Here is a 10,918-nt window from a genome sequence, read left to right on the forward strand (position 1 = left end):
TGGGATGATCGGGGTCTTCCTGAGATGCCATTCACTATTCTATGGAGCTGTCCTATAGAACAGGCTGGCTGTGGCCCTCTGTTTATGAAACAACCACACTGTCATTTTGCCTCCTCGGTGAAGGATTAAATCTTGTCCCCTCTCCTTGGCTTTTATGCCATTACAGACTGTTGTCTCTTGTCCCAGGAGACTGGAGGGTGCCTATCGCCTAGAGAAACAGCAGGGCCTGCATTGGCCTAGAGGGGAGTGCAGTTGGGGAGCCGACCCCTGTCATGCAAGAGAAAGCTTCCTCATGCTAAAGGCAGGTGGTAGTGAGGTGCCTCATAGCCCTGGGTGCCCCCAGGAAGTATATCACTTACAGCCACCTCTCTAAGAGTTCTGCCTGGGTCTTACACTCTTCCTTTTTTGCCTTCAGAGCTTTCTGCTTGTCCATTGCAGCCCATGCGCCAGATGGAATCCATGCTTCTTTCTTCTGCCCTCTTTGGAGCCCTGCTACTTCTGCTGCTGTCTTCAATACCGTTTTCTTCCCGTTTGACCAGTCTTCTAGCCTGGTCCTGTAGAACCCTGGAATGGTTGCTAAGTGCAATCTGATCTGTGTTTCTTTGTCCTCGAACTTCCCTATCGCTAGAACAGCCTTTTTGTCCACCTTCGTGATCTTTTTGAGTATAAATTGTGACATGGTCACTCAAAGACAATGATCTAAGCCGACCTCTGCTCCTTTGCTGACGCTGACATCCTTCAAAAAAGGTGCCTAGCTCTTGGGTAGACGCACATTTGCAACAACTCTACTGGCTGAGAGGGAGTCAAAGATACAGCAGCAGAATGCATCTGAACCTACAAGGGTGAATGGCCCTTGACTCTCTGTGGCACAAACTCCCTTAAGAGAGGAGGCTGTCTCTTCCAGCACGAGAGGCCTCACAACCTCACATGGAGATCACCAGACAACGTGACCGTCAGCCACAGAGTAGCTACACAGGGGATAATTAAGCTAAATAGATATAAACCCAGTGCAAGCTTTATGTGTAGCAATGTGCCATGCAACTGGAACGTCCACCACTTTCCTTTGGAGACTATCCTGTCGTATAATGAATGGGGCTAGCGTTCATGATGCAAACACCTGTCAAATGGAAGCTGCTCTGAGGTCAGCCAATGTAGCTCAGCTGATGAGGAACCTCAGATCTAGTCCCAGTTCAGCCACTGATTTGCTGTGTGATGTTAATAAATTTGCTTAATATCTCTGTGCCTCTGTTTCCTTACCTGTGAAATGGGGATTGTCCTTAGAGATCCATGCACAAAAAGCTCCCTGTATTATTTCACACAGGCTACTGAACAGCCTTCATAGTACAGTGGATTTTTGTCACTACTCTCAATCAAATGAGTCACCCATTAAAGTAATTAGCAGAGCAAGACTAGGCCCGTTCCCAATGACATGAGCCATCCTGGCCCCCGGCTTTTGAATTCCTAACCCACGTGATGCTTCTCCATTCATCCAGGAGTTTGGCTTCTCAGGTGAACAATAGCTCGGCCTCCCAGCTGTTGGTCATGGTTTCTCATTTTAAAATTGTAGCTCTTGTTGTCAGAGGCTGATGCTCTTTTCTGTACTCCGGATGGATTTTAAAGGAAAAGCTGCCCTTTGCAGAGATCCAGAGCTAGAGTTGGCTGTCTGCATCACTGCCGCTTTAAACACACTAACAAACAAAAGGAAGCAAGCAAATCTGGAGGCAGAGGTGAATTATCTGTTTAGGGATTATTCAAAGCTCCAAATCAGGTTTAAAAAGCCATCTAAGGTCCCAGAAAGTTGACATAATTCCTTTCCCCGGATGGATCTGCTGTGAGCCGCACTGGGCTTTTTGCTTTTTCAAGGTTTCCCCTACCCACTCCACTGGAGCTGATTGTTCCAGACTGAGGTGATTCTGATGGATCTGTTTTAAACGACCTCTCACCTCAGCTGTGACTAACCTTAAGAGCAACCACTGCAGCCTCGGTGTTGGTTGTTACAGCTCATTATTTGGAATAACTCAATATGATTCACAGCCTGGAGCTTACTGAGCACTTCTGCTCTAGAGAACGCTTGTGTGCATTAAAGCGTCAGCAGCCAGAGCCTAGCTCAGTGGCCTGGAGCTATGCATGGGGTGGGTGGGAGCCCGTTTATATAGAGCCAGAGGGAAGGATCCAGCTGCCCCCTTCAAGCTGACAAAGGGCAGAGTCGTAAAGAAAGGCAACCATCTTACCTGCAGAGGACAAAACCCACAGACTATTAGTGAAAGACAAGTAGTGGACAGTCTCTTGTTACGGCTCCATGCCCTTGTGCATACCCCTTTAAACTAGTGATGTTCACAGTCCAGCAAATCAGATCCCTGGGAGTCCTCCTCCCTCTCCTTCAACCCCCACCCAACTCACGTACTTGTGATGAGCTGATGTTTAGAAAACATGAGGTTTCTGGAGAGGCCTGGCTTAGTGGTCTGACCACAGGAATGGGAACTTGGAACACCCGTGTTCCAATCTTGGCTTCAACACTGACTTGCTGTGTAATTGTGGGCAAGTCACTAACCTCTCTGTCTCTCTCAGTTTCTACATATGTAAGGCTTGTGCGACACGAGCAAAATGAGTGTCTGTATTCCAGCAATGGGGCAAACGCTCACAGACTCAGGGTACGTCTACAGTGGCACTGGAAGTGTAATTTCCAGCTTGGCTAGGTATACAAGGGATAGCTTTGATTGAGTTAGCGTGCTAAAAATAGCAGTGTAGCTGTGGCTGCACAGGGTGGTCTAGCTGCCCTTCGTACAGTGACCAGATAGCAAGTGTGAAAAATCGGGGTGGGGGGTAATAGGTGCCTATATAAGACAAAGCCCCGAATATTGGGACTGTCCTTATAAAATTGGGACATCTGGTCATTAGGGTCTCAGACTGGCCCATCCCACCGCTTGCACTGCTGCAAGTCTGCTGCCTTGATCAGCTGGGAATTACTCGTCCAACTACAGTGTAAACACACCCACTGTGTCATCCCCAGTGTCTGTCCCACGGTTGACAGTTGCTAAACTACAGGGACTGATTTTGCTAATCAATAGGTTCCCTAAAATGGGGATAATAATGCTTGCCTACCTCTCAGGGTGGCAGTAAGGCCGTGGCAGTTTGTAGGGCGCTATGTAAGTGCTGTTGCTGGAAACAGTGATTTGAAATTCTCCCTCGCCTCTCTATTTTCCTCCTCTTTTTTTGACCCTTCCTCCTTGTGCCTTTCTCTTCCCACATTTCCAGCTCCTTTTCTGAGCCTCTCCGTTGTCATCTGCTCCCCCCACTTCAGTTCAGACTACTAACCAGCAGAGAGTGCAGCTAGAGACACCTAGTGAAGAGAATGGCAAACTGTGCAGACTGTGCTGGGGAAGACGTGGCGTTACTGCCCCTGAAGAAGAGCTCCGTGTAAGCTCGAAAACTCTTCCCTCTCACCAACAGAAGTTGGTCCAATAGAAGATATTACCTCACCCGTCTTGTCTCTCTAATATCCTGGGACCAACACGGCTACAACAACACTTCTTATACCATTAAGGGCGACATTGATAAAATTGGACTACAGCTAGGCTTGGAAGGATTAGACTTTTGCTGGTAATTGTTGATTTCACTGAACACAGACAAATCGACGAAAAAAAAATGCGTCCATTGATGATGCTTGAAATGTACAGTTAGGCAAAGTAAGCAGAATGCGGCTTGAGAACTCAGTGGAGTTTACTTTCAGGAGATTTACTTTGTCTGTTTGACATGTTGTGATGTTGACAATTTGTGTTTTAACCATTATGGAGCTTTAACTTTTAAAAACTCAGTGTCTGTTATTAAATAATTATTGTCTGACCCCCTCCATTGTCTGCCCCCCAATTTCCCACAAGCGTTAAAATTTAAATAAATAAATAAATAAAAAATCCTTAAAACCTAGAACTTTGCCCAACTGTGAAATTTAAATGGATCCAAATAGAAAAACAGGCTTAAAAATGAATGAGATCAGTAAAAATTATATCTAAAAATAATAAAACCTAACTCTGCAAAGCCTAGCTACAGCACAGGGAAATGTCCAGCACACTTTTCCAAGGCTCCTCTAGTTTCAGAAGAAGCCGCATATACCCACTGTTGGCAAAGTGCCCCTGTGTGCCTAGACAGACACTGAAATGTCCATAGTTTCATTGAAATCTATGAAGATGCAGATTTTTGCTGCTAATGAGTTATTGCTGCTCCAAGTGGCATCAAAATACTTTGGCTATGTGTATCCTGTGTAAGCAGAATCAGGATGAGCTCTACCCTGACATCTGGTGGTGAATTGTGGTGAGTTGTGGAAATGAACTTCAGGGGCTGGTCTTGTTTGCATAGGCACACCCACCTTGCCCAGCATGAGCCCACAGCCCACCCAAATGGTCACTTTGGCTGCTGTGGGATCCCCAGTTTCTCTGTTATTGGGGCAGGAAGAATAAAGTGGTGTTACCCTGATTATGTGACTCAAGGCCAGTGGAACTGTTTTATGACAGAGAGACTCACCATCAGCTAAGTAGCACTTGCTAGACAAGGGACATGGGTTCCAAAAGCCAGTGAATGAAGAAAGGGTGGGGATAGGTATTTGTATCTGATGGTATGGGTGCCCTTTGAGGGTCTAAAACACCAATTGTACCGCTGCCTCTCTCCACTGTTGAATAGCAGAGCTAATTTTGATTTCATTAAGAGTCTAGTTACAGGCTGCTGTGCTTAATTTACTTTTGGCTAATGGTGCACCAGCACTTGGGCTCACCTACTACAAGCAGAAATCACTAAGAGCTGAGATCACTAAGTGCTGTGTTAACTAGTGGAGGAGCCTGAAGATATATTGCTAAGTGGCTAGCAAAGCAGAGCAGTTTGTGGGATGGTTGGAGCGGCCCATGGGATGGCAAGTGGAGTGAAGCAGGGCAGAGTGGAGCAGTTTGTGGGATGGCTGGAGTGGCACACGGGACGGCTGGTGGAGTGGAGCGGCTCATGGTGAAGGCTGCAGCAGAACCCCACGGAGAGGTGGGGCAGTCGGCCTCGGACCATGTAAGGTGCCCCATAACACCCCACGTGCTCCTTTCTCTCCCCCCTCCATTTCTACCTAGGCTGAGGTGTGTATGTAAAACTCTGCAGATAAACTTTTGAACTCTGGGGCTGCTCTGACCAGGGACATAGACTTTTGCGTTGTTGGACTTTTGAGTGATTTTTGGGTTGCTGGATTTAAGAGACTTTTGGGGTGTTGGACTTAAGACCCTGAGGAAAAAAGGATACTGCCAAACTTACTTGGGGGTGGGTCTTTTGCTCATGGTTTGTGTTATGAATCCTGTTTGTGGTGTTTCCTCAACATAATGCCACATTGTTTCCCTCCTTTATTAAAAGGATTTTGCTACACTCAGACTCCATGCTTGCAAGAGGGGAAGTATTGCCTCTTAGAGGCGCCCGGGGGGGTGGTATGTAATTGTCCCAGGTCACTGGGGGGGCTCGAGCCGGTGTTGCATTGCGTTATTGAAACAGAACCCCTAGATACTGAACCTGTCCCTTGTTGCTGCCAACTCAGACAGGCAGAAGGGTTACACCTGCAAAGAGAGTGTGCTTTTTAACATGGAGATAGCTCTGAAATCCTAGTGGAGACAAGGCACTCCAAGTAGCTAGTCAAGGACAGCCACAGGTGAGGGTATATGGGTGACCTCAGCTAGCTACAGTGAGGTTAAACACTACTCATCTCAGTGGGAAGAGGTACCTTTGTTATAGTGAACTAAGGTTTTGGTAGTCATGGCACCTATGGTTTTAGCACCCATTGGCACCCAGCTCCCTCTTCCCCACCCCAGCGTCCCACCCACCGGCCAGTGTCTTCCCCCTCCTGCCCAGAGCCCCCTGCCCGCCGCAATCAGCGGTCTCGTGGCATGCAGGAGGCTCTGGGAGGGAGGGGAAGAGCGGGGATGGGGCGTGCTGGGAGGAGAGGGTGGATCTGGGCAGGAGCAGTGTGCAGAGGGGAAGGGGTGGGGCATGGGGTGGAATGGGAGCAGGAAGAGGCGAGATGGAGTGGGGGTTTGGGGGAAAGGTGAGGGGTTGAGCACCCTCCCGCGCCCAGAGGAAGCTGGCATCTATGGTGGAAGCTGTGTTGTTGCTGGCTTGATGAATCTAAATAGCCAACAGTTTTGGCGATTGTCTGCCCCATTCTTTGCAGTTTGCCCTAATTGAGCAATCTCAGTGTGCCCCCCCTAGGACTCTGGTCACAACTTGAAAAAGGGGAACTACACAAAAATGAGAAGGCTAGTTAAACAGAAATTAAAAGGAACAGTCACAAGAGTGAAGTGCCTGCAAGCTGCATGGAAACTACTACAAAACACCATAGCAGGGCTCAAACTAAATATATACCCCAAATAAAACAAACAAAATGCCACCATGGCAAGTCAAGTGTAAAAGTTTTAAGTACATCAGAAGCAGGAAGCCTGCCCAACAATGAGTGGGGGCCTCTGTACCAGATGATTGGAGGATAGCTAAAGTAATGCTGATTTTTTAAAAAGGCTCCAGCGGTGGTAATCCCAGAAATTACAGACTGGTAAACCTAGCATCAGTACCAGGCGAGGGACCTTGTCAAAGGCTTTCTGAATAGCCAAGTACACTATATCCACTGGATCACCCTTGCCCACATGTTTACTGATAAACTCAAAGAATTCTAGTAGATTGGTGAGGCGTGATTTCCTTTACAAAAGCCATGTTGACTCTTCCCCAACAAATGGTGTTCATCTCTGTGTCTGATAATTCTGTTCTTTTCTATAGCTCCAACCAATTTGCCCAGTACTGAAGTTAGGCTTCTACCAGCCTGTAATTGCTGGGTTTGCCTCTGGTGTTACATCAGCTCCCTTCCAGTCGTCGAGCATGGAGGCTTGTTTCAGCAATAGGTTATATACTGGACAGTTAGTAGTTCTGCAATTTCATATCTGAATTCCTTCAGAACTCTTGGCTGAATACTACTGGGTCCTAGGGACTTATTACTGTTTAATGTATCTGTTTGTTCTAAAAACATCGTATACTGACACATCGATGTGGGATGGTACTTCAGATTTCTCACCTCAAAATAATGGCTCTCATGTTGTTCCTCTGGCCTGGCCTTCTTATGTGCAGGATGTAAACTCTCACATGCACCTGCCTATGGTACCGGTGTGAATCTGGCAAAGAGACAAAACATCAAGTGCAGGCTATGGGAGAATGTCTTGGATACAATGATCAGAGAGAGAACATTCTGTTGGCCAGAGTGCCACATCTGACTCCGTCAGATCAAAACCCAGATAGAAACAGTGAATGAAGAATCATCCAGGGATCCCTTTCCTTGAGCTTCATTGACTGCCGCTGCCCCAGGATTTGCTCTCCCAGCTCCATAGGTAATATGGGAGGAGGGATAGCTCAGTGGTTTGTGCATTGGCCTACTAAACCCAGGGTTGTAAATTCAATCCTTGAGGGGGCTACTTAGGGAGATGGGGTGAAAATTGGTGTCCTCCTAGTGAAGGCAGGAGGCTGAACTTGATGACCTTTCAAGGTCCCTTCCAGTTCTAGGAGATGGGTATATCTCCTATTATTATGGCACGGCACACAATCATCAGTATGTTCTGATATACATGCCAATTACATTCTCTCAGCACCAGCTGCGCCCACAAGGTCTGGTTCTTGAAGGTTCCCTTTTAGATTTTTCACTAAGCAGTCACAGGGGCACCAGCTTTGTGGGCCATTTGTGCAGAAGAAAGTGAAAACATCCTAAAAAGTGGAACAGGCTGAAACTTTAATTTGAAACACTTTTTGGGGGGGATGGGGAGGAGATGAAAAACAGCTTTTTTTTTTTCTTGGTCAAAATAGAAATTTAAGCAGGAAATGACCATTTTCAATGAAATTCTTCTGACTTCCAATGAAAACCAAACAAATTTGTCCAAAAACTGAAAAAAAAATCCATTTCTGCATGCTGGATTTTATTTTATTTTATTTTTAATGAAAACTTGAAAACTATTAAAGAAAACACAAAAATAAAAACGATTTTGCTTTCATCAAAATTTTTCATTGGAACCAGATCTAGTGGAGAGACATGAAGCCAAATAGAGTTGAGGGACTCTCTGAGTACAACTGACTCTGCACTCAAATTCTGCATCGCTGACGTAAGAGTTAACTAAAAGCATTTCACTGAAGCCTGAGACTCCTTGCTCTTTGAGGAGGCAGAAAACATCAAGGACAAGGAGACCTTCAGACTACTTTCCATCCCAGTTTAGCTGCCCGATTTGGGAGGGAATGGAGAGGCTCTGGCCGACGTATGTGCTTACAGGACACATTTTTAATCCAAGAAATATAAAACCCTAGTATGTACCAGAGTTTGGATGCCAGTCAATGGAGGTTGTCTCTCTCTCTCTCTCCTCATCAATTCATTGCATCACTGCACCTTTAATTTAACAAAACAGAATCAGATCCTTGCCATTAAAAACATGAAGCAATGATTTCACGTGAGCACTCTTTGCTTTTGAAGAAAGAGAATCAATTCTCAGGTCATAAATGTACCACACCCAAGGTAGCACCAGCCAATGTCCCATCGAAGGCCAGGGCTGTAATATACTGGCTAGTGTATCTATACAGTAGTGTCCTCTGTTCACTAACATGTCGGATTGTCCAAGGAGGTGTGTATGCGTGTTTCCCTCTAGTGGTCATCTCAGAGCCTTCACACTGGTACACCTAACAGGGATTCTGCTTTACATCAAGTGGTAGCGTTTGCGGGTGAATGGGAAATCCTTCAGTGCGACAGAATTATTACTCAATGATTTGCAATTGGAGAAGAGACCTTTGAGCAACCTACTTTCCTCAATGTAATATATACGTGATGCAACTTCCCTCCTGTCCACAAGTCATCTGAGTAGATCCAGTTCTGGAATCTGTGCATGATAGAGACACGGCTGTTATCTGCGCTTGCTCATGTATCACCCTCTGTCTGATGCCAAGAGAGCTAGCAGGCTGGGGCTAGGTAGCCTAGGAGGTTCGGAACAGTCCAAGATCTCTGGTTCCACCTCTCATTTAGTTTAACCTCCCAGCCTGGGGGTTAGGAGGTCTTCTTCTTGAACTCATCATCAACAAATTGTGACACTACTCACAACAGCTTTGTGTTCCCAATATTTCTGCTCAAAAAGTCTCCAGCGAGAAATAGACCTTGGAAAGTCACTAGATGGCACCAAAGTTAGCTACATTTTTTTGGACCCAATTCAAAACCACACCCAATAAACATGCATTGCAGACATTTCTAGCGGCGTTCTGTGGTCATGCCTCTTGTCTATAGATGGGCAGGCAGGATAAGCCGCTGATTGAATGACAGGTGTTGTTGAGGTCTGAACAGTGCTAGAAAGTGTAATGAGACTTGAGCTGCAGCACCATGAAAACGTTTCCCCTGCCGAATGCTGTCGTAATCCTAACACTGCTGGCTAAGTAGGAAGGCAAGGTGCAAATCTTCCTGCGAAATCTACAAAGTAAGATTCAGTCTTGGCCAGTCCTGTCAGCGTCTCTTAAAGCAAATGGCATGTGCAGTGCTGACATGACTTTGTAGCATGCAGCCGACAGTGCTTTGTTAATGTGTTGGGATTTTTCCTAGCGTTTTGCTGGTTACATACCTGCCTGTCATCTGCTCTGCTGTGTAGCATGGCAATAACCGCAACAAATGCCAGGTTCCAGAGCCCAATCTGGAGACTCTCCTCTGACATCCGCAGCTAAATAAGGAATCCATTTGCTGCAGAAAGTAAGCCTGAATCACCCAGTTGTTTGGGGAGCTGGGATTAGCATCCAGGTCTTTAATATCAGAGGGGTAGCCGTGTTAGTCTGGATCTGTAAAAGCAGCAAAGAGTCCTGTGGCACCTTATAGACTAACAGACGTTTTCGAGCATGAGATTTCGTGGGTGAATACCCACTTCGTATTCACCCATGAAAGCTCATGCTCCAAAACGTCTGTTAGTCTACAAGGTGCCACAGGACTCTTTGCTGCTTTTACAGGTCTTTAATGCAGGTCTCGATCACATGAGCACACTTTACTCCTAGACAGAGTCTTTCTTCCCAACAACCCATCCAGGTCTCCTCTGCTCCTTTCTGAGTCTCTTTTTTGCCTGCGTGCCTGCTGTGTTATGCACTCCCGGGTCTCCTCCACCCCATCCTTCAGCCATGCAGGCCTCCAGCCCATCACATTCCCTGTGCATCCCTTCAACTCGAAGCAGGTGTCCTGTGCCCTTCTTCCCACAACCTGGTGTGACCAAGTGGGAGTTTTTGGTAAGATGTTTATGATGCCTATGTGTGCCTCAGTTTCCCTGATATTTTGCATGGCTACAGTGGGTGGCGGGGGCAGGACTATGTTGGCTCCCATAGCAGGCTAAGAGACATGGGGGAGAGGGTGTCGCCTAGTTCTCTGAGCCTGAATGGGTCATTAAAAAGAACTTGCCTAGGCTGACCTCATATCAATGGAAAATCAGAGAAGAAAATGGAAACCCCAATCTCCAGGACATTGACATAGAGGGAGATGGATTTCCCTGCCTCTCGGTAGGGAAGCTAAGCAAAGACCCCAGCTCCGGAACAAAGGACTGGAAGATGTGCAGTGGGGGATAAGTGCTGGCTTCTGCAGGAAGCTGGGAGCTCTCTCACCTGGGAACTAACTGAGGGGGTTGGATTGAGAGAGAGACACAGAGCCTGAACGTGGTGTTCACCACAGCTTGGCTGGAGCTCTGGGCTCACCTGAACCTTCAGTTCTCTCTGCTCACCTAAGGACTTCCCATGCTGTGTTCCAGTGTACTAATAAACCCGACTGTTTTGACAAGGCTGCTGGGGTGTCCCTGCAAATAGGGGGTAAGGTGCATTAAGCCGTGAGGCATGTACAAGTCTCTCCCAGGAGCTCGTCTCAGCTGGACTCGCTGAA

The sequence above is a fragment of the Mauremys reevesii genome, linkage group 6, assembly GCF_016161935.1.
Source record: "Mauremys reevesii isolate NIE-2019 linkage group 6, ASM1616193v1, whole genome shotgun sequence".
In the NCBI taxonomy this organism is placed as follows: Eukaryota; Metazoa; Chordata; order Testudines; family Geoemydidae; genus Mauremys; species Mauremys reevesii.